Source organism: Lichenostomus cassidix, chromosome 1Aa (genome assembly GCF_008360975.1).
Source record: "Lichenostomus cassidix isolate B80296 chromosome 1Aa, HeHo_3.0, whole genome shotgun sequence".
In the NCBI taxonomy this organism is placed as follows: domain Eukaryota; kingdom Metazoa; phylum Chordata; class Aves; order Passeriformes; family Meliphagidae; genus Lichenostomus; species Lichenostomus cassidix.
Genome location: NC_139480.1, coordinates 18,049,546 through 18,073,868, shown reverse-complemented (window position 1 = coordinate 18,073,868; position 24,323 = coordinate 18,049,546). Strand labels below are relative to the sequence as shown.

Here is a 24,323-nt window from a genome sequence, read left to right as displayed (position 1 = left end):
CCAAATTAGAGTTTAAAAAGTCCTTGTAAAACCTTTGGGTAATTTTGAGGTTGAATCTAATGAAAGATTAATGAATACAGGCATCCATTTCTAGCCCATCTATTTACATATGACTTCTACCTTAAGTCCTGCTGAGTGGTAATCAAAGTGAATTAATCTGTTTCTGCAGATAATGCTGACTAGCTAAGAATAGCTCCTGCTACCATAGCAGTCTCTTCTTTTCTGTGCCTGTATCATAAATCTAGAAAGTCAGATATAGGAAGGAACAGCAGGTGCACTCTCTGTTTATCACTCCTAAAAAATTTACCAGAACTTCCACTCCAGGTATCGGAATCATAGTAATTACTTTATGAGGTAAATATCACCTCATAATGCCTTTTACAAGCTACAGACACAGAGAACAATTTCCACTGGCGAATGAGAGCAGAATGCTCTTTGAATCATAAACCATATTTCCAAACAAACTGCTGAGTATATTTGGTTACATTATTCTTTTTGCAAGGGTAATCACTAGATTGAGTAACCTGAAGTTTTTTGTTCTATGTAATAAATGCTTCTAATTAATTTCACTTTTCCAATATGATTTGATATGCAGGAAAAAAACCCATATATTTTCATTACTGTTACATTATTTACTTTTATGAAACACTTGATTTGCTTTCTTGTTTAGGGAGATTAAATATTCCTGGTCAGAAATTTTCTTACAAGAATAACAGCTGAAGTTTTTGTTTCGTTTTTTTAATATGAAATTAATTATTTTAATGAAAGTTTTTATGTCAAACACGAAAAGAATAAATTGTCTTTCTTCATCAAAGTTGCTAGATATTTCTCCTACTGTGCAAGTAAACTTAGGCTTCATGAGAACTCATCCCTAAATTACCTCTGAATTATTTTCCTACTGTGGAAATATTACTTTGAGACTTGGAAATTATGAGAACACTTTGTTTTCTAGGCTATTTTCTAAAATAGTGATGTAATATAAATAATATTTTTTTAAAGTATCCTTTTTTCAGATGCTCCTTTTTCTTAGATCTTCATGATTTAGACTTTATATATAAAATCAACAAATGCTCAGAGCATGCTATTTTTTCTCTCCTTCTCCAGATAACTAGATAATGCATATTTGATTTTTCCTGATCTTCACCAAATATCTGAGTGTATCTGAACTATTTTCAGTCATTCCTTCTTTTCCAAGATAGCTTCCAGTCACTCTTACCATCTGTGGATCACCACTCTAAGGACTGGGAGCTCCTGCCAGTTTTTCATTGACAAGTCCTCTTATTGTTACTAGGTGCTAATCAGAGAAGTCACTGATCTGGAAGGAGTGATTTTAAAGTGTTCATTCTACTGGAATTGAATTCTATTTCTTTGGGATTAAATGTAAAAATAATAAAAATTTCTCCCAAATATCTTCTTGAATGCGATTAAAGATCTTGAAACAATCAATAGAAAGCTTTACTCATGCTGCATATGCAAAAATGAAAAGGAGTATTCTATTGCATCTGAGCAGAAAAGGAAGAAGATTGAACTTGATTTGGACTTTTTCTAATTGAATAATGGGCAATAAAAAACTTGTTTCTCTTTGGTTGTGAATGTTAATCGCTTAATTTTTAATGTGAGTTCTAGAAAATTTAAGGCATTTTACACCAGGCTCAAGAAAAATACACTTTAACTGAAACATAAAATACAGATGGTGAAAAGTTACAACAGCAGTGTACCAGCCCTAAAAATACCAAAGCTTAGTAAAAAAAGCAGAACCACATTCAAGTTAATATTCTGATCCAATTAGGATTTCAGAGTTAGGAGCACGAAGGAAGTAACCACTACAAAGGTAGTCTGCATCAAGAATTACCACTGGCTCTAAGAGCTCTCTTCTGAGTTTCTCTCTCGATGCTGCATAGAAGACTCAGGTCCCTAAGCAAGGGAAAGACCTTTCCATCCCGAAAGGAATGTGAATGTGGTAGGGTAAGATTGCACACAGGAACCCATATGTGGTGACTGAGAAGGTGGAGCAGCCATCAGGCAGATTTTTAATGAGATAATCAAGAGACCAGAACCCAAACAGGTCACTGGGAGCTGCAGGAATGAGATGCATCATTCTGTGATTACCCACAAGGGGCCAAAAACCTATGGACTGATTCTGGCCCTACTAAATTCTGTGCAGTACTAATTTGTGCAGCAAATAGGCAGCCAAGTCCCATTGGTTTCAATGGAAAAGCACCTCAGGATTTTTCCTTTGTGAAGAAACTGAATTAAACGTATATGAAAGAATACAAATAAAACTCAGTGTCCTTTGATAAAACTGGAGAAACTCTCAGTACAATCTTCCTTCTAATAGTTCATTGCAGTTACTCTCTTATTTTCTGAGGGTAGATGTGATTTCTCAGTGTGATTATGTAAAATTCCTAGAGCACTTTGTCATGACATGCAGACCTTTATATACATAGTATACATACTTGAATTATTTGAGGGAGCCACAAGGTCTAAAAAAGCATAATGTATGAGGAAATTCCAAAATCTCTGTGATTCTGATGTCTGAATTATGTTTGTTAAATCACTAACTTGTTTAACTCCAAAGCTTGAAGAGACAACATCTTAATGTGTGAAAGACACACAAATGCTCACCTCAAAAACACACAAGTCCCACAGATGCATAGATAAAGGCTGCCCAGAATATTGTTCACAGGACAAGTCCTGCTTCCCTGTGATCAAAATTGTTTTCTCTGTGTAAGCAATTAAAAGCAGTCATATGCTCAATATCTCCGGCTCTTACTGGAGATATTGTCATCAAGCAGAGATGACACAACAAAAACAAAAAAGGCAGGCATTTGACAAGATGATGTGCTGGAACCTTGTCTGCTCTTTCTAGCTATATTAGGTTACCTAAAAGAAGATATCATCCCACAGCTCTTCCTGTGGTTCTCGTTGCCTTTTGAAACTGTGACACTGTTTAAGCTAGGATCACCTCCCTCATACATGGAGCCAATTCACTCTACCCGAGCAATGAAGACTGGTGAATAAATATATACACTTTTATTGAAAGAGAATTTTTGTAATTAACTTTGAATAAGAGCAGAAATATTTTAAAACCTCTTAGAAAATTGTCTGGAAAAGTGAGCAACAAACTCAGTCAAAAGCTTTTCATGTCCTTATACCCTTTTCTTTCAGATATTACCGTTTACCTCCAGGTATTACATCATTTATTGCCAGACAATACATTTTTCACCTAAGTGATTCCAGTAACGGAAATAAATAAGGTTTATGAAGATGATATTCTGTGAACCATGCAAATGAACTTATCCAGACTCAGAGCTTCACAATGTACACATAAATACCTGACTTTGTTCGCTACATTTTTTTTTAATCTGTGGAGAAAAAAAAATATTCTTCTTGTATGTTATTCATCTCATGTCAAAGTAGGCAACCAAAATAAATCAAATTAATTGGACTCTAAATTGTCATTTTTATCTGTGATATAAAGGGATGTTAGGGAGACTACCTCAAATGTGGAATGCTACAAAGTAGATATTTAAAGTTAGGTGAAAAGAATCTCATCTCACCAGAAAATGAATCCCATAAAAAGTGGCTGTTTAAGAGCCAGTCTATAGAAGAGGTTGTGACACCCAATATTTTACTATCTGATTTAATTCGATGAGCCAATTATAACTTTACAGACTTCTGCAGTTCCTCTTTCAATTGTCAGTTCTAAAAAGCTTTTGTATTATAATTTATTTGCTAATCCAATGAAAATTATTGCACTTTGATCCCTGTCCTACTCTCCTCCTCTGTAACTGAAAAGCTTCTGCTCTTTATTTCTTTTGGTCCTGCTGAATATAATAGCTTTTATCTTACAAAATTCTGAAGCTGCTACATCAACATATGCGAAAGTCATAAAAATTAAAGGTGGCAAGGAAGGAAAAAAACCCAAAGGATTTGTTACCAGTTTTTAAAATGCTGCTAACTTTACAATCTTTAGTTTAAAAACTGAAGATATTTTTAGAAAGTTATTAAATTATATGCTCTATTATCCTGTTTTCAGCCCACATTTGTGGGATGAGGAGTGGCCAAGTTAATTATGTTACTTGATACAATCTTACATCATTTCCAGGGCGGGGAAAAGATATTATCACTTCCCAGAAGGGCTTTCCCTTCTGGCAGGAGAAATTCTGGCTTGGTGGAGAAGAATTGGTCAGTATTTGTCGTAGTTTTCACTGTAAATAATGTCTTTGTCTTATACTTTTTGTTATTAACATTGTAGCTGTTACTGTTCCTTTTCTTATCTCATTTCTGTTTCCAGTAAATTGTTCTTATCTCAAACAGTGATTTGCACCTTTTGGTGCCTCCAATTCTCAAATCCATCCTTGGAGCAGGAAGGGGGAGGGCAAGGTGGGGTAATGAGCAGCATCTGGTTTAGGAGAGTGTCACTGCAGACACTGAACTGGGGAGTACTATTCCTAAACCATGACAACTGTATACTCAGAAATGTGAATTTCATTTTAGCCAAAATAAAATAAAAAGATACATTCTTACAAATGAGTTAGTTAAAATTAATTGCGGCTCTGATTTACAGTGATTCTACTCCTCCTTGTCTAGATCTGTCGTCTGTATTGACAGGTTAGTATTGGAACTGTGATATCTCTGCAAAAGAGTTAGCAATACCTTCTTTCACTCCTTGAATGGCTATGCTTGGACCAAAGCTGTACTTATCTCTGTAGCTCTGGAAATTTTACATGGAAATAAATATGTGGCTGGAGTGGACAGTGATGGACAAAGTCTTTTAAAGTCAGTTTTCACACTGAAGACAAAATGTAGTTTGATAGTGTTATGCTATTGCTTACGGTATCCCTATAGTCAGTAAATGAAAATATCTTCAGACAACAGTTAATTTCAACTATTTTGGGAACTCACAATAGTATGTGATGATCAGGGCATCATCCAAAGACAGCTGTCTTTATTATTTAGGAGAAAGTCTAGACAACCCTGTTATATGTTGCAGCTTTGAAAAGCTGGATTTGACTGAGCTAATCTTATTCTAAATCTTTAAGGGTTAATTTGGGTATGCAGGTTTACAGATTCAAATACCCTTGTAAATATATAAAAAAATAAATGTACAATAAGAGTTCATCTGTTAAAAAAATTATTTTACCAGTGCCTGATGAGTCATACACATATTGCCAGAAACAAGCATAGCAATTATTTATGTCTTGATGTTTTTTTCTTAGAAAAATGAAAGTAGGTAACTGTGATAAGAATTAGTAAATGACCAGTGAAGCCTTTTGGAAGATGGTATTCTTTGGAATTATTTGGAATTCTTTGGTATTATTTGGAAGTTGGTATTCTTAACTTTTTATTTTAACAATAAATTAACCTTGTGGAACCTATACCAAGATCAGGGCTGGACTTTTCTGATTTTTCAGAGGAAAATGCAACACCTGCAAAGAGAAGTGGGCCTTGTAACAAAGGCACACACTCAGCTTTGCAAGCTTCTGGGTACCAAGGTAGGGGAAGCCTATGCCACTCTCCCAGCAATGTATGCAAAGATTAATACTCTGAATTTCACTGAATGGATCTGCCATGGTCAGGGGTTCCTGCTGGCGGGTCTAGCATATCTCTACATGTCAATGTCCTTTATGATGTTTTCAGCTCTTCGTTTACTGCCCCTCCAAATGTGTTACTGTATATTAACAAATATTTTGTGTGTGTGTTTATCAAAACTAGCTGAAAACAGCTACCCTGGACTCCCTAGAAGAGGCCAATGATATTACTCTACTTAGGCAGACGACTTTCACAGGAAAGGGTAGACACTGTACATTTCCAAGGGTTCTGGGTTTGCTGCCCCAGCATGAACTTCTGGGATCTGCAAAGTTCTATTCCAGACAGCCAGAATAGCAGCTGGGAATATCTTTATAATGCCAGTTCCACTGCTTTACTTTTCTCAAATCCATGTCCCCACTGATTTAATGAAATGGTAATTCCCTTTCAGTATGGCTTATGCTAACTGAGTTTCAGTTTCTCTCACAAATATTTCATTTTGTGGGAGATATTCTCAGGGAGAGTTTTATTACTGTACCTTCAGAGATGGAAAATCATGCTGGTTAATTTGCATTAGCATCACTGCATCACACCTTTGAAGATATCCTTTGCTATTTTAGCGACTGCACTCTTTCACCAAGTGAACACATGAAACTAGATCTTCCACCTGATGGAAGCAGGAATGTATTTTATATTTTGCTGCATCAAAAATGCCAAATTTCATCCTTCCACAACCAACATGTATCCATAAACAATGACTGACTAAATATATAGTCTGAGAACATTTGAGATATTTCTGCGTTTGTCACAGAGTTCACGGAACTAAAGCCAATTGTTGTCTGCATGGATATACATCACAGGAACTCTAGGTGACTTCAGTTAGATTTCAGTCAAGAAACCTCATCTCTAATGGGAGTTCAGAACCTGCAGGAGCAACCTGGAAACTCCTCGAATACCAGCAAAATCAGAGTCCAAGTCTTTCATAAAAATCTCACACATTTGAATGAAAACGTTTTAGAAAAATGAAATCCATGTCTAAAGGCAGAAAAAATAACACAGCAGAAATTTCCCTCCAATTTGAGATAGCAGAGGTTTACAGGTTACTTTGAGGGACCCATGAAGATTTCCATAGTGAGTAGCCTGCTTGGCTCCAGCAGCTGGAGATGAGGCAGCTCACTGACCTTCCTCTGAACTGCTGCAGATTCTAGCAAGACATGAAAGGTAAGGCATTGCCTATTTCAGACTTTCAGAAGCTGATTGAACAGAGTGTTGGGCAGAGACCAGAGCTAACTAAGCCAGGCCTTGATCCCACAAGTAGTCAGGGCTTTTTGCCATTACAAAAAGAAGATGAGTTTAACATTCTATAATTTTTTTTAAGATGCAATTTTGCAAGTCCATCAGTGTCACACAAAAAAAATTCTCCATATTTTTTCTTTTCATTACAATTATTTGTTCCTTATCTGTAAAAGTCAGTAAAACTGAAAGGAAAAAACACACCATGAAATAGCTTTATTTTCCAGAGCCAGTGATTGCCCTATTACATTGACTTTATGGTAGTTTTACATTTAGATAACGTTTCAGTGAACACAGGTATTTATTGCCCCTTGAAGAAAATATTGACCCTAGGTTTGCCTTGGTCAATAGCTTGTCTTGCAGAGAATTTAAAGACCTCACAAAAAGTAGATCTCTGATTATTATTTACAGAAGCACGACTTGTAGAAATACATAGTCATGAAAGCGGTAAGTTCTCTCTTATACAATACAGTGTATTTGTAACAGAGTCACTTTTTACTAATTCACGTGTTTACCCATATTACTTTTCTCAAATATTTGATGCTCCACACTTCCAGCTTGAGTGCTCAAGGTTTGATCTCACTAGAAAAAAATTGCAAGGACACCCATGAATATTCACAGTCGCAATATTCTGATTTCCAACAGAGTTCAGACCAAAGGAAATCAGTTTCATCTCATTTTTGATTGGTCATAATGCCAGATATGTTTCCTCTTATTCACCTCTGAAAAGTATTCTAAATCCTGGATAATCATGAATTTCCAAATCTTTATTTTAATATGCTAGGTATTTCCAACTTAGTATAGCAACTGTGAAAGCTGATGGATGAATAAATAAGATCTTCTGCTGTGTGCAAGAATGTCTATACAGCCTCTTGTGAGTGGCTACGAGTCTTGACTGTATATGAGCAGTAACTGCTTTTACCCATTTTATCTTCTCCTTATAGTTTAGATGGGTTCAGAGCAGCAATAAAAAACATTAGTTACACATTGAGCAACTAATTGCTATTGGCAACCTATTAGCCCACTACGGTAAACTGGAAACCCTTGTATTAGGACTTGAAATATATTTAAGTAATCAATGTCATTAAAAATACTGAAATTGCCTATATATTTTCAGAAGATTGTTACCATTTCAACTTTTCATTGAGAAACATGAGCGACTTCCCTAGAGAGACTTCAAAGATTAAAAGAAATTTTTGAAATGTAAACCCCATGATAATAACTTCTAAGTGGCAGTGCTGACTGCTGCGAGCTATGAGTCTGCATATGGATACTTGAAATTACATCCTACATCAAAGAAGCTTACATGATGCATAATGGTGTTTAATGTTAAAAAGTGATCTCCTTTACAGCCTTAGAGCTGTTGTAAAGGCACAAAAGCTCAAAGAAATTCACACATTTCAGGGAGAATAAAATGTAGAGTGATTTCTTCATGTAGAACATAAATAGCAGAATTGCATTTGCTGTTTTCTGCAGCAGGGAAACTTTTCACTTTCTTTCTTGTAATACTGACTTTTCCAAACTTGCTGAAAGGGAAAGCTAGTATTTGTAATTCTTCTTGTGAAACTGAGAAGTCCAGCCAGCAAGAGTTACAATTTCTCATTTCACTTTTGAAATATACTCTGACATTTCAAAACTGAAGCCTACCTGAAGAAACTTAGATTGAAGACTTATTCCACAGGCAACAGCTGAATTTTATTCATGGACTTGATCTGACTGTTTTTATTTAGACAACTTGTCCCATTTGTCTCATCTGAAGCAGGACAGATTGTTTTAAATAAAAGTAATGGAGAATAAATGGAGTTAAAATCTTCTGAGCAAAGCTCTGCCCTCAGAGAATTATTAGGTTAGTTCTCCTGAGGAACAAGGCTGAGGAAAAAAGGAAATTTGGCAGTTCCTCACAGAAACACTATTAAGATCACAATCACAAACTCTTTTTATGCAAGAGATCAGCTTGACTAAATCTTCTGCTCTTCATTAACCTCAAACACAAAAAGGAAGCATGAAGAAATTGAAACTGGGTCAGTATATCAGGGACAAGGATAAAAGAACAGTGTAAGTATGTATGGATGAAATTAGAAAAGCCAAGCCATGAAGTGTGGTACAATCAGAAAAGACCACAAGGAGGAAAAAGTAAACATCTATAAATACATTGCTGGCATGTGGAAAATCTAGTGGAGAGCTGATTCAGTAGTAAGTGGGAGGAAACGGTGGTCACAGATGTCACCAGAAGGGCAAGAACAGTCTTGTGTTGTTCAACTTCGCTGAGGCTCTAGCTGCAGTAAATTGCTAATGTGCAGCACTGGTTTAATGATACTGAGGGCTCATAACAGTGCACTCAGCTGGGTGCAGGCAGAACAGCATAAAACCATCCCTCTGCTTGTCAGTCCCATCCTCTGTTCCAGGTCACTGTCCTTGCAGCAGAAACAGCAGAACAAGAAAAAAGCAGCTTCAGCTGCCTCAGTTAACGGTTTGACATCCTAATGCAAATGAATCTTCACATCTAGTTAACTGAAATGGTTGGAGTATGAAGGTAGAGTCAATACTGGAATAGCCTGGAATCCTTCCATCTCAGTATTAATTCTTTTGAAGAGACTGCAAATAGTCCTATAAACCATCTTTGATAAACAAGTTGTTTTCTGTTCTCTTTGGGAGCTCAGGGAAAGATACAAGAACACAAAATACTAGAAAGCGTAAATATAATGCCTAGTTTAATAAATAGGAAGGCAATGGGGGAATAGAGGAAAAGACAGACAGAGAAAGAGGAGATAGAACAAGAGAAAGACAGAAACAGAATTACAGATCAACCAGCTTAAGTTCTTGGAAAAACACCAGGATAAATAATCAAACTGTCTGTAAGCACCTTGAAGATAACAAGTGAGATGAACAATAGCCAGCAGGGATTTGTCAAGTACAAATTGTGTCAAATCAATCTAATTTTCTTCTATGAGAAAGTAACAGATTTTGTAGAGAGAAGGAAAGAAAAAGATGTAATATATCTTGACTCTAATACAGCTTTTGATTCTCATGTGGCATTCTCATTAACAAGTGAGGGAAATCAGGTCTGGAGGCAAATTCTGCAGACTGGTGACAAAAAGAAAAAAAATAGAAAATCACAGTTTTAGTTGCCATTAATCTAGTCTTACAGAAAAGATGCACTTATTGAACTGGCATGTTTGGAAGGGTCTCCTTCATCCAGAAATGTTTGCTATCTTCAATTCTATATGCACTAATACAAGGTAGAATTATTAACTGCCAAGTAATACACACAGAACAGGTTGATTCCTTAAGGGAGGACTCAGGTAGGTGGATCAGAAGCTCAACACAAGTTAGTAGGGGTGTGCTATTGTGAAAAACTCAGATTTCATGCTGGGATTTAAAAACAGGACTACAGACTGCAAAGCGTGAATTAGACTTTCCACCCTGATTAGCCCTGGCTAGAAGAAGTTGGATTAATATAGGTGGTCTGAAGTACTTCAGATGGATTTGTGTTGAGTTTGGAGGTGAGCAGCAGGGTTCACTGCAAGGTACAGCCTGCTAGGGAGCACTGAAGGAAACAGGGTTGGTCAAAATACAGAAAAGGCTCAGGGGAGATGTGATAATAATCTTCAAATATGAAAAGATTTTGAACAGAAAAGATAAATAATTCTTCTTGTCCAGTGTAGAGAGATTTTTAGGTAATGGGTTTGCAGCAGTGCAAATCTAATACAGGCCCTGGGAAGAAACTCAGGGACAGCCAACTGCTGTAGTAGATTGTGAGGGAGGATGAACAATCACCCTGATTTCTAGGAATGCCAGCAGTGACGTAGTTTACTAGGTCCCACCTTGGACTAGATGACCTCTGAATGTCCTTTCCACATCTTTGTCTTCATGAGGAGAGAATATCTGAAGTGGGGCTGAGAGCCAAAACAAATCAAGGGGAAGTTAAACAAGAGATGCACAGAGGTTCCTCTGTTACAAGTTTCTGTAAAAGAACAGAATGAAAAAATCAGACTGTGGGCTGCGATAAATTTGGGCAGTGTGCACTGACATTAACAGGGAATTACAGACCAAAGGTTTCAGTAAGTTTTTATAAATAAATATATATATATATATAAATAAAACATGTACCTCTATAGATATATATAAAACAATCTTAAAGCCATACATTATTTGCATTGCTATATATTGATAAATTAGAAAGAAATATATTCTTTATGTAATGCATTTATGTAAATTTTTATATATGTAACACATTTTATATATTATTTTTTTATAATTTATTTTTAATAATAAGGGTGGTACCAATCAAAAACATGAAGAGAAAGCCAGGAAAAATGGTTTTCCCAGATATGTGTTGTAAGACCCTCTGAACTTAGTAGTAATTGATGTAAAATTTAGGAAGAACATTCTATAAAATAAGGTTTGTGCATTTTGTTTAGCACCATTTTCAATTTTGAATATTGTCCTTTTAGTCTTACAGAAATAATAATGTTTTGGTGCCAAAAGTTAATTTGCAAGTCTTTATATCAATTTTTTAAAAGTGACTGAAAGTTTAATATATGTGATTTCACTATCCAGTCTTTAGACACTTTAGTAGAACATATTTCTGAACAGCATTAATTCCTCAGATTTTTAATGATCAGAGCCAAGGTGCTGCTATCTCTATGACGTCTTCGTCTTAGACACTAAGACATTAACTTCAGACGTAAAACTCTGTTTTGGCTGTCTAAAGCCATCTTTTGATAAATTTATTGCCAGTTTAAGAAACACCTCAGTCTTCAGGGTTATAGTACTTTCCATCTGTAACAATTCAATAGTGGGACAGAGCTAAAATAATTTCCTCTTGCTGACCATCATATCAGCAGTACCTTTTAACAGCTAGTTTATTTCAGATAATAAATTTCACTGGACTTTTGCTGACAATGAATATATCTTGTGATCTACTGTATCCTTTCCTACAAAGAAAAGTGATCTGTAACTAGCAGAGATCACATTATTTTCTGCAATTTTAATTTTTTCTTACTTGTCCTTTTTTAAGGTGAACTTTTAAAAGAAATCTCAAGGTGGATGTGCTAAAACTGCACATTTCTAGTGGATGAAAAGCTCTTTAATTTTGCTTCTGAGTGACTGCCAATGTCTTGTGTAGTACAGCTTTAAGTATTTATTTTGTAAAATACTGTCTGTTTGAAACTGGTAGGCTTATTTTTTGTAACTTATAAAACAAAGAACTAGAGGAATCCATTATAATGAATGTTTAATTCAAGATACAGCTTGCATGATTTTTTATAATCCATACCACAGCTAGATTCAAAATTTCATGTTTCTGATGGTCCTTAGCCAAGGCTACCACCATCATCATACTGTTTGTTGTTATGTTTATTTAGTTCTAACTATCTGAAGGGCTCAGTTTGTAAATCTGAGCTGTGATATATTCTGGATTATACACAAAAGGGTGAAAACACCTGATTGGGGTCACACACATTCCTGTGCTATACTGGTAATTCTATAATTTGGTCAGTAGAAGTGTTGTCTCACTCAAGTGTTCATCCTTTAATCTTCTGTCTGGTTGCTGGCTTCCAAACATTGCAAAGAATAAACCTTCACCTTCTAGAAAGAAAAGGACATTTGACTAAATAGATTTCAGGCTATGACAAGTTACATAAGATAGGCAAAAAAGAAACATTGTTTTTTCTTTAGTTGTTCTGGTTGGGTTGTTTATCTGGGGTGGTTTTGTGGGGATTGTTTTTTTGTTAATATAAGCCCTACAGCTCCTCTTCGGTCTCTCCCTTCCATCTGTGTGGAGATAACCACAGGTGATTCCATCATTAACGGAACAGCATGTTTTTTGTTTTGCACTTAGAATTTGAGCAAGGTGCCAGGACAGCTGTGCACTGAGAAAAAAACAAACAAACAAACTGACATTAGCAAACATAAGAAAAATACAGAAGTTTGTCTGTGATTTCTTGGAAATCAGTGTTGCATCTAAACTTCCTAATCTCTCCAGTGAAAGTCAATTTGTAAGTGGCACTGCTTTTGCTTTCCCCTTTCCCAGAAGCTAACCTTCAAATTTCATATCCAGATACAACCTGTGTATTGAAATGCTGGGAAGAACCACATTGCTTTAACATCAGTGAGTACCAGGCTGTGCAAATTCCATACATTGAGTGTTTGGTTTTTTGGTTGGGTGGGAAAAGCTGACTTCAGTACTTTGCTACATGAGTCTGTTGAAGACACAACTGCAAGTTCTTTGCAAGATGACTCAGGTGCTGTGTGTTGGAAAGGAGAACAGACACCAAATGAAGCATTTTAATGTGTTATACAATATTTACCAGAGTCCTAATGTTTTGTAGCAGACTAAGTCCTACTGTGGAAAATGAAAGGTCTCATCTTCCTGCTTGACAGTAATGCTGACTCACTGGATTGGTCTAAACAAGTCAATTAAGCTTCTTTGACACTCAGTTTTGCTATCTGTAAGACAAAAGCTGTGGTGTCTTGTAACAGAAATTGAGAGGAACAGACTAACAAAAGCACTCTATCAGCAGAAATGGTGTTAGTATTAATTATCTAACTGAAATTATATACGAACATTGAGTATGTGCCATCATCTGTCTTCTAGGACAACTGCAACACTTCTTTTTGGTTTCTCTTCTTTCAAGTCTGTATCATTATAGTCTATGAAAGCAAGCATTTAAAGATACTGGTATCAAGCCAAGAGCACCTGACTGAGCTCTAAAATATTAAAGATGACAGAGCTACAAATTGATGCTGAAAGACTTCAAACACATAAACTATAGAATAAATTGCTGACTTTTCTTGTGATGCTTCCTGCCATTGCATTTTTTTGCTCCCCTTACAAAATAAAATCCTTCATTCCCACATTTATTTCTCCTCAGGGAAAGCAATGAGGCTAGGTATGAAAAATACATTAAATCCAGTGTAAGGCATTCCAATACAAGATTGCAACCACTATGGCCACACTACAGCTCTGATTTAGTATATCAATCAGGCGATTCAGACCTCACCGTGAATTTCTGACAGACTTACTTTTTCCTATATCAGGTATTCTCCTTTTTTTTAGTATAAATGGCATATTACATCTCTTTCCTAATGTAACTGCAAGGCTGGCACATGCTAGCCTTATTTTAGTCTATTCTTATACTAGGAAGGGATGTAGTAGTACATAAATCTGGTAATCAGGTGGATCTAATAGATGTTTAGCCATGTCACACTAGAGAAAGGTGGTCAGGTATTACAGAGGTATATTAAAATTAAATAAAAAAGGGGTCAGTTTCTTGCCACATGCATTTTGCCACTGTTTATAATTCCCTGCAGACAAACGTCACTTCCAAGTTTTATGCTATTTAATTACTTATTTAGGATCTCATTTTATCTCTATTGAGATCCAGTGAAACACTCTTAGGAATGAATCAATGGATTGAGAGTTTTGCCTCAGCAGTCTTTTATTTCTTTTTAATCACATGCATTTCAGCTGCTCTAATACATTGAAAAATATGGCCAGAACAGAAGTCACTGTAGCCTGGAAAGCCCTTGCTCTGTCACTTACCATAGTGAGTGGCATCCCAATTTGACCTGAAAGTTCTCCAAATGCTTTTGTGCATGCCTGGGATGACTCTGGAGTAAGCAGCTCTGTTTCTATTTCTTGCCTGCACCTGATCAGGGTCCATAAACGAAGCGGAGTGGCATGCAGCTTCCAGGCTGGGGGCTCCTGAGTTAAAGCAGCCCTGGCACTCTGACCAGAGGTAGGTGTAGCTGCACAGCCAGGCACACCAGGAACACATCAACAGGATTGTCTGTTGTCTGACACAAAACTAACAAAATAGTAAAGTGTCAGCTACCAGGATTATTCCCCTTCCTCATATCAAAGGAGTGCCTCAGGAGGAGTGCAATATCCAGTGGTAATAATGACAAGGCTTACAGCAGTCTCAGTCTCCCAGGTAATCTGTGTTTTGCCATCACAGGAGAGGTCCCCTGATGTCCCAGTTTGGTGTCTGACTAATCCACCTGTGACATACTAAGGTAAGTCTTCATGTTTTGATATCTTTACAGGGAAAACATCTAATTCTGGATAAAGCTGACAAGAACGAGAATTGGGTTAAGGAGCCCGTACATCACGGGCAAGTGGAAAGAGGTAGAAAACTGGCTGTTAAGGGTACACACTGAGCTTCCTTATTCTCATGCATTGCAGTTATTTAGAAGAGAGTTATCTGGAAGAGAGGGTGAGATATGCAGGATATGTATCTGACTGCTTGCAAGTTTGTCCCCATATATCCTAAGAACTGAGCCCTAGGGTAAAAAGTTACGGTGTTCTGCATATAAAATGAAAAAAGGAACAACAGAAAACCTGGAAGGTGGGTTTTTTTTTTTTTTGGTGAATATAGAGGAAAATATAAGAGACCAAGGGAATATAGTATTTATTATTGACTGTTTAGGACACAACAAAAATTAAACTGGGAATTATTTAATAGCTGTGAGACATACAATAAAATATTTGTCAAACAAAAGTGTATGTCATTTTTATGAAGATATCAGTTGCTCCATGATAAATCATACCTCACTAGCTTATAATTTTGCTTTTGTAAACACATCTTCCCCCCCAAAAATAGCTTTTTTTTCTTTCTTTTTAATAATTTTTTATTATGATTCATCATGAAATACCTAGAGATGGAAACTTTGAAGATTAAAAGCATGTTTACTTTAAATAATGTATAAAAGTATTGAATAATATTTCTGGTTTACGTATTTACATATTTTTGGTATATGAAAATTTGTTCAGATTTGTTATTGAGCAATAAAAGTCAAATAATTCAAAAGGGGGATGTAATCTTTCTTTATTGACCTAACACACAACTTCACACACTGTGGCTGTATCTGCAGTGTAATCTAGACATAGGCAAAGCAGACTAGCTGTCACTGGTGACTCCTGGTAACTATACAGCCATTGTTGGGGTAGCTCAGACCACTTCTCAGTCTGTGTCACTTCTGCAGAGATTGTTTAAAAAAAATCTTCATCATTCATAGCTTCTTCACATGCAGAAGGTTGTGCAACCAGAGGATCTATCTGCCTGACTGAAAGTGTCCTGGAAAAGAAGGAGGGGGTGGGATTTTTTTTTTCCTGGGGTAAAAGATTTACTATCCTTTTCTTTTGTCGTGCATTTGAAGTGCAGCTTGAGAAGCTAGGCTCACGTGTGGATGAGGCATCCCCACTGCTGAGCCAGACCTCAGTGGAACACTTTCTATGACTGAAGATGCAGCTCCATGACTGTTGCCATTCAATGGCATAGCTGAGTTTGTGCTGATAGATGAAATGACTTCCGAAAAAGACTTTCCAAGCACCCCTCCTTTGGTGGGGTTATTTTGAAATTTATTTGTTTTAAAAGATTTGGTTTAAAATGCAACTATCACAAACAGAGTCTACCGACACAGATAGAAAAGGCAGAAATCAGCAGGTAGGGTCAGTTCTTGACTGTGCTATTAAGAGAAAAAGTTGGTTTGATTTGCAACCAGAAATGGAAACCAGAATTAAATCCTCCCCAAACCAGTCTGGCTTTGTACTTCAAACCCTAAATTCTGGAATCGGGACTTCTTGTGGAGAACAGATAAGACTGGTTCTTGAACCTCAGTCACACAGGCATTTCACAGGTGATCACTGATATATTCTAGCACCTGTGCATACCAAGAATGGTTCCTGATTCCACAATAGGGTAAATTTGTCTCTAATTATGTATGTTTCCCTACAGAAACTACAGGAAAAAGGCCCATCTTATAAAGTGATTTGGTGCTGAGCTTTATTGAGTACTAAGACATTGTGACACTTTCTTTTTTCTCTTTTTCTCTCATAGGCATGCAAGAAACATAAATGCATGCAAACATGCTGGCACAGGAAAATGAAGACAATGGAAAGAGGTGACCAGAGAATGGGGTGAAAAAACCCAAAGAACGCTTTTCTGTAGATCTCCCAGGAGATATTCAGATCATTTTACCTATGCTAAAACACTAGTCTTAAGGAGCCTCCAGGTGAGCTCTGTTTTGGAGATTGCTATTGCCAGTTGATATCCTGCTCCTCTTCTTGAGGATCCTCTTGCCACACATAGCACAGCTGGCAGAAAGCATGATATGCCCAAACCTCAGCACTGTCCTTGGCAGCCCATATTGCTTTAAACTGGCTCAGATTTAGGCTTGTGCCTGCACAGCAGGCTGAGCTGTGCAGCAGCTGTAGAGGAGCTGCTGTGTGCTGGCTGCTGACAAGGACAGCTAGCCCATGAGACTGGCAGAGAGGCAGGTGGATGGCAGGGTGTCAGTAAGTACCCAAAGAGCCCTGGAAATACTCAGATGATTCCATCTGGAGGTACCTTACTATAACTTAATTTTAGGCCTATTCAACCCTATTAAAGTTACCATTACTAATTTCATTAAAGCAGAAGACAAACTAAGTGTAATTTTTCTGTTGGCCTAATTTCCCACCTCATTCCTTTACTTGCATTCCATCAGTATTTTGATTCCACCACCACCACCTTTCTTCCTGCTAAGCCTTCCTTCCTGTTTTTTTTACTATTTTTGCACCTATCCAAGAAATTTAACTGACAATACTCATCTTTACATGAGGTGGGTTTGTAAGTACAAGTGTTGTGAATGTAAAGGGGACAAATACTACACTAGCCTAGAGGGCAAGGGAAAAAAGCCTACAGAAAATATCTGTGCTTGCCATGCAAAGATTCATAGCTACTTTAAGACAGCTGGCTCAGTCAGCATATGTCAGCAGACTTGGGCTATTTCAGTTCACTGTTGCATATTTTATATCAAGTGACCTGCCAAATGTCATGAAGAGGTGAACAGAGAACAGAGAAATCAGTCAAGGTGATGGATGAGATGCAGACTTGATTGTTTATTCAAATCATTCCCACAACAATTGAGTCTTACTGATTGCAGACAGCATTTTGTCACAACCATTAGGAGAGGGCAAAGGTGACAGGAATTTAATGGCCAAATTAGAGTTATTGAATGGTGCCAAGTATGACAATATTTTTAAACTCTGAAGAAGACTTTTATCAGTGAGCAACAACATTCAGAACTCCTTTCTCTAAACTATCAGTTTCTTTGTTTTGTTTGTTTGTTTTCTTGCTTATTTGTTTTCCTCTTCCAAGTACATGTGCATCTCCAAATGTATTCCAGAGGGTTTCTTCAGTAGCTCCCAGTTTCCCTCCAGGACGTTTCTCTTAAAAGAAACATGGATTCTTGTTATTCCCTCCTATGCACCTTTATATATTTGAACAAATACTTCAAACATATCTTTGCACCCTCCCCTGTTTCCTGGTTATGTTGGTCATGATGTTGGTGTGAGGGAAACAGCAGGAGAAGGCAGTAGGGCAGGGTGATCCTGAAAGGTGATGTGCTGCAGCCCAGGTCTGCGTTGCCCTTGCCTTCAAATGGGATAAGGCTCATACAAAGACTCCAACATGTTCATACAAAATCACTCATTTCTTTTCCATCTTTAAGAACACTGCTGTTGTGTTTGGTTTGAAGAGAGAGGGGAATGTGAAGGGCACAGGGACTGTGAAAAAAACATATTTTTCCAACTACCCTAGGTTTTGTCCTTTCTTTTTCCTCCAGAAACACTGTTGTTTAGGTGAGTATTGTATTAAGCATGTTGACACATTCTCTTGAAGGATGATAACCAGCTCATACTTGCATTCCTAATCCGAACAAATTATATGCTCCATTTTAGAAAACAGTGCCATTCCTTCTCGTCTGGCAAGAATTCAAATGTTTAAAAAATAACTTTCCGACTTCTTTGAAAGAAAATATCAGTCTGGTCCACAGACTCTTTCAACAGCATCAGACTATAAGCAGTTCAAAGGTATTGAAATGTCATAATCTATTAAATATTAATATAAAATATTACAGAGAATTAGAAAAAAAATTGTCACACTATAAAATAATAGAATAAGTACAGCCCAACTAATTTCATGAAAGTTAGTGAGATTTTGTTAAGAAGTTTAAAAGGCTATAGCATTAGAAAGACCTCAAAACATATTAATGATTTTCTTACTTTCAGATCTCATGGTGAAAAGACAAAGAAAAAGCATATGCAAAATTAAAATACAGCAAGAAGAGAAGGAGAACAATTTTCAACCATACATATGTTCAGTCTCATTGAGAAACAGATATTTGAGAGCATCAGACTAGATGGTAGGCTGAAATATGATTTTAAAAATTTCCCTTTTCATAAGTAATTTGTAGAAAAAGTCCCTTTGCCTTATTTTTTGAAGTGGCTCAATTTAACATTTATTTTTGATTAAACAAGGACAGTTTTTTTCCTGAGTTCACTTTGATGGCAGGTGTTTATTGTGAGGCAGGTTGCATTTGGACCCTTACCACTGCTAACTTGGAGTTTCTGCTATGATCCAAAAATTCAAAATTTGAAAAAGAATGTTTAAAAGGATGTACTTGTGTGTTTTAGTTGACCAGAGAATCGCCGGGAGTTGCTGGCTTTGTGCAACTGAAAAACAGATGACATCAGGGTCCATAAGCTGGAGCATTTACAGCACAGCTCAGAAGAACTGCTGACATTATCAGGATTTGTTCAGCTTGAGGAGTACTGCATAAAAATCTCACCAGTCAGAAAAAACAAATTCAAAATGAAAGATGTATTTAGAAATGTCCTTTATGATGATAAGAGTGGAAATCCTTTCTTATGAGAGCAGCCAAAACACTTTGGGCTTTTCACCTTAAACACAGCTAAGCTGACATGATTTCTTTGTATACACCTATGAGGTTTACTGCATGTGGGTCAGAACTCCTAAACTAAACTATTTTTATAACAACTGGAAACAATTCAATTGTATATTTAGACATCAAATTAAAGATTTATAATTTTCAGAGAAGTGAGATTCTATACCATTTTCCAAAGGCCTCCTGAAGACAAAAAACTAATTATTTTAATAAAACAGTTTACAAAATACATTTCAAAATTCATTTAAGTTAATGAGGCACAGAATCTGGTAACCCACTCTTTAGTCTCCCTGTTTTGAAGAAAACCCACCTTTGATGATGAATGCTGTGAGGTTACAACTGTCTGGATTAGACCTGTAAGACCAATTTGAAGTAGTGAAATTCCATACTATCTCCAAAACTGTTGGGAGGACAAGTTTTCTGTGGCAGGAAACTCATTTTCTAGAATTTCCCAAAGCTACTAAGCTTCCAGAGTAGGGAGATGCATATTCAGCTTCCTCCTCTCTCTTCTGTATATCCAGAGCTTTATTTTGAACTGGCTCACAAAAAAAGTATAATTTAAACTATTATTTATACAAAATGTAAAATATTAACCATGTTCCCTGTTTCTTTCTCCTCTGTGCAGTCTTGAAGGCCTCCAGCTCCTTGCTTGGCTGGACTTTAAATAGCATATGGTCACGACTTCTATAAATTGCCTTTTATGCAGACAGGAGTGGGATTTATCTAAGAATTACCTGAGGTCTTTTATCTCTCTGATATATAAATTAAACTACACTTTCTGCTTAAAAATAGCATTAACATATTACAGAAAAGTGTACAGGTTATTTTCAGGTTTGTGTCTAAAATTTTATTTCAATCCCAATGTTAAAAGGCATTGCAGGGATTGAAAAGTCTCCTGCAGAGTTCTTACTGATTACTCTCTTTGCAAGGTGTGGAAATAAAGAGGCAATATCAATACTGAGGGTGAGAAGACTTCAGCTTCCAGGGCCTTCATAATGACATGTTTTATGAGCTTTTCATTCTCACAGACAATCTTAGAAACATGATAAAGAGACCTCAGAAAGTATTGATTTGCATTACGTTCAGTAGTGATGACTGGAAATCAAGTCAATGCAGAATCAGGTCTGGCAAGCTAAATCTTGATGAAGTCTGAAGTAAAACACTAGCTCTTCATTCCTAGTGCTTTGTTTGGCTAATCAAAGGCAGAGAAATATAACTCTATTGTGAAGCTTTATTATGTAAGCCATAGGGGAGTATCTAAACATGACAGCAAGTAGCAATAATTGTCTAAATTATGCACCAAATTGTAAATACAGCACTCCTTTTATTTCACTTCTGGAATTTGGAATACTTGCACCATTGACTATTAACTACTGCACTGAGTTAGGAACAAAGCAAAAATCACATATGTTGCTGAACTCTTATTATGTCAGATTCCACTGTAAAAGTCTAAATTTCCCTTCATGTAAAATTTCAGGAAAATTCACAGTGAAATATATAGAATGCCAAAAATAAAATAAACAAAGAAGTAAAAGTGAAATGAAAGTATCACCTGCAGTAAAAATGACAACAGTTATTTTGTGAAGGCAATTATTTGAGTAGCTTTATATCACATATCATAGAGATGAGAATAGTCTTCCAGAGTTCTAGCATAGTAAGGAAAACATCCACTGCAGACATTTGCTCATTTCCATTGCAAACATCATTAAAACAGAAACACAAAACCAAAGAAAGTTTCTCTTGAGCTACTCATCAGCTGGCTTTGCCTCTTCATGCCCTTACCTGAAGACATATATTTGAGAGCAGACTTTCATCCTACCTGTTCAGCTGTATTTGAACAACAACAGGATCACATTATAATAACTACAATAAAAAAAGTTTAAAACCTCCTGAACTGTTTATGCTAATGATGCTTTTATTATGAGTAATGAACTGTTTCCTCTTCCTGTTCCGCCTTATCTCTTGTAAAATGTATTGTATTATTGATAAGATTGCTTCTACAAGAAAACAAATTACATTTAGTAAGAGAAGTTGTTTATTTAGTCCATTTTAAACATTCTCTAAAATGTGAGTTTAAAACACATGGTTCAGATTCTTATGTAGTGTACTTGAACAGATCAAAGAGAGCTCATCCAAGATCCATGAAGAATGTTGTGATTTATCATAGTAAAAATATCTGACTTGGGTTTTCCCAGATGATTTACCACAGTTGATAAATTTGCTAATCTCTTCCTTTCCTAAGTGTTATTTTTGCATTTCAGCCTAGTGGCCACACCATTGGGATCTTTTCACTCAGTTCTGAAAAATGTGTATATTCAAAAATCAGTCCTGAATCTCTTCTAAATTTGCAATAATTCATACATAGAATTCAACTGTCACATATTTGATTACTACTGAATTGTTTATTTTAGTCATCTCCATTTGTGGTACATGATTGGTGCTTTTCGGTTCATAGTCTTCAAATATTTACAGGTCATGAGCCTCTTGGGGAAAAAAAAGCCAAACATTCCAGATATATGTTTTTGCATTTGTGTTAAAATTCATTTTAATTTCTGGATGCATGAGCACAGCTCTGAATAATCTGTTAATTCTCCTACTATTTAAATATTTTAACACTTGCTGCTAAACAAAACTATTTATATCAAAGATTGTATTTGTAAATTACTATATTTCTCGAACAGTTCTGCTCAGTATGTGCTAACGCTGAATTGCATATGAGAAAAAGTTCCATATGAAAGAAGTACAAATTTTATATAAAAAGAATTTACACTGCAGTGTTCTAAGAAGAGCAAAGGAGCTGGAGAAGGGTCTGGAGCACAAGTCCCATGAGAAGCAGCTGAGGGAGCTGGGGTTGTTTAGCCTAGAAAAAAGGAGGCTCAGGACAGACCTTATCACTCTCTACAACTGCCTGAAAGGAGGTTGTAGGGAAATGGGAGTTGGTATCTTCTCCTAAGTAACAAATGATAGGATGACACAAAATGGCCTCAAATTACATCAGGAGAGATTTAGAATGGATATTAGAAAAAATTTCTTCATGGAAAAGGTTGTCAAGCATTGGAACAGGCTGCCCAGGGAAGTGGTGGAATCACCTTTCCTGGAGGTATTTAAAAGACATGCAGATGTGGTGCTTAGGTATATAATTTAGTGATGGACTTGACAGTGTTAATTTAATGGCTGGACTTGATTGTAAAGATATCTTCCATCCTAAATGACTCGATGATTCCATAATAATCTGGTCAGAGCACACAGAGAAGACAGAACCAAATGCTTCTTGGAGGTGCAACAAAGGGGCAACAGGTGAAGGACATCAGTTAGAGCACTGGAATTTTCACTTGTATATTTAGATTAATTTTCTTAGTCATTGGGATAGCCAAATACAGGGACAGACCATGTAGAGACGTTATGGCATCTCTACCTCTGGAATTGTTCAAGGCTCAATTAGACAAACTTGTTAGGTCTGCTCTGAGCCGGGAATTGGACCAGTTGATTTCATGAGCCCTGGTCCAGTCTGAACTATTCTGTGATCTTACACTTCAAACATTTTCAGGACCCATTTCCTTTACGCAAGTGCCTATTTGAACAAAACTTATAAAAAGGTGGTTATCTCTCAATGTTTTCCCGCTATCAAGCTGTGTTGAAATTAGCCAAGAGGCTGAGCGCAGACTTTCAGAGTGATTGCATAAATCATGTTCCACAAAAAAACAAGCAAAAATGTAGTTAATCAAATGTTGGCATGTAGTTCTTTAGAATAGCCCTATCCAGGTTATATTTAACTTTCTTCCATCTGAAAAAGTAAAAGATTCAGAGAACAAAGCATCATTGTTGAGAACATTAATTTTGGACTCTCCTAGCTGGGCCCCAATCAAAGCTTTCTTTGTTAGTTAGTAAAACCTTCTCATTCTCTTGCAAAGCCAAAGCACTGTAGAAACAAAGGCTGTACATAAGGGGATAAGGAGACCAAAACCCAGCTGACTTCCCTAGTGCAGCTTCAGAACAAATTGCAGATCAGATTCACAGGCAGTGTCAACCCTTCCAAATCACCTAACCATCAGGTGAGTATCTGGTCCCATACACAAGGTTAAACAATAAAACCTGTTTATAGAAGAAAAGAATTGATATGACAGGTTGGAAACACAGTGCTCCACACATTTTGGCAAAACTTCTTTGCAGGTTGTATAAATACATTATCATAGTCTTAACCCTGGAAGTCCTTGTACATTTGAGCCCAGACTTTTGGCTGTGGTAGGTCACATAATCCTTTCATACAGGTATTCAAGGGCTTGATGCTTCAGCTTCTGCCTCACCATGCTTCAAAGTCATCAAACATCACTGGCATGGGTGACAGCATAAATCTGTTTCAGTCTCACTCCTGCTGCAGAGACCACTCGAGGAATTCAGGCTGTGCAGCAAAAGGTCTGTTATTGCAGCAGTGGGGCACTCTCCATGGCCAGGGCAGAGCAGCTCCAGGCCACACAACAGTTACCCTCCAGAGGTTTGGTGGTGTTTTGTAGATGCATTTCATTACTCTGTCAGCCCAGATCTGCTGAATGATGGGCATTGGTAGCCTTAGCTTCATGCACAGAACGGTGTTACTGTCAGTGTCAGGCTTCTGACACTGGTAAGACAAGCATTCAAGAGGAAGCAAAGGCCAAATCCATCCTTTTCTTTTTTTTTTTTTTCTTTTTTTTTTTCTACCTTTTTCTTTCCAGTTAGATTACTTACGCAGCTTAAAATTTTACATCATTAACAGTACTCAATTCCTTACC

The 24,323-nt window shown here is 36.7% G+C and overlaps 1 long non-coding RNA gene across 2 annotated transcripts; it reads left to right on the top strand.

Annotated features, from left to right (window-relative positions):
* The first annotated feature begins 14,532 nt into the window (after positions 1-14,532).
* Positions 14,533-21,506, top strand: LOC146443254 (uncharacterized). Of its 2 annotated transcripts, XR_014846500.1 has the most exons (4): positions 14,533-14,762; positions 14,875-14,956; positions 16,668-16,842; positions 18,881-21,506. It is a non-coding gene; the product is annotated as an uncharacterized LOC146443254 (long non-coding RNA). The 2 variants fall into 2 exon arrangements; XR_014846499.1 differs by having other exon boundaries at positions 14,875-16,842.
* Positions 21,507-24,323: the final 2,817 nt, after the last annotated feature.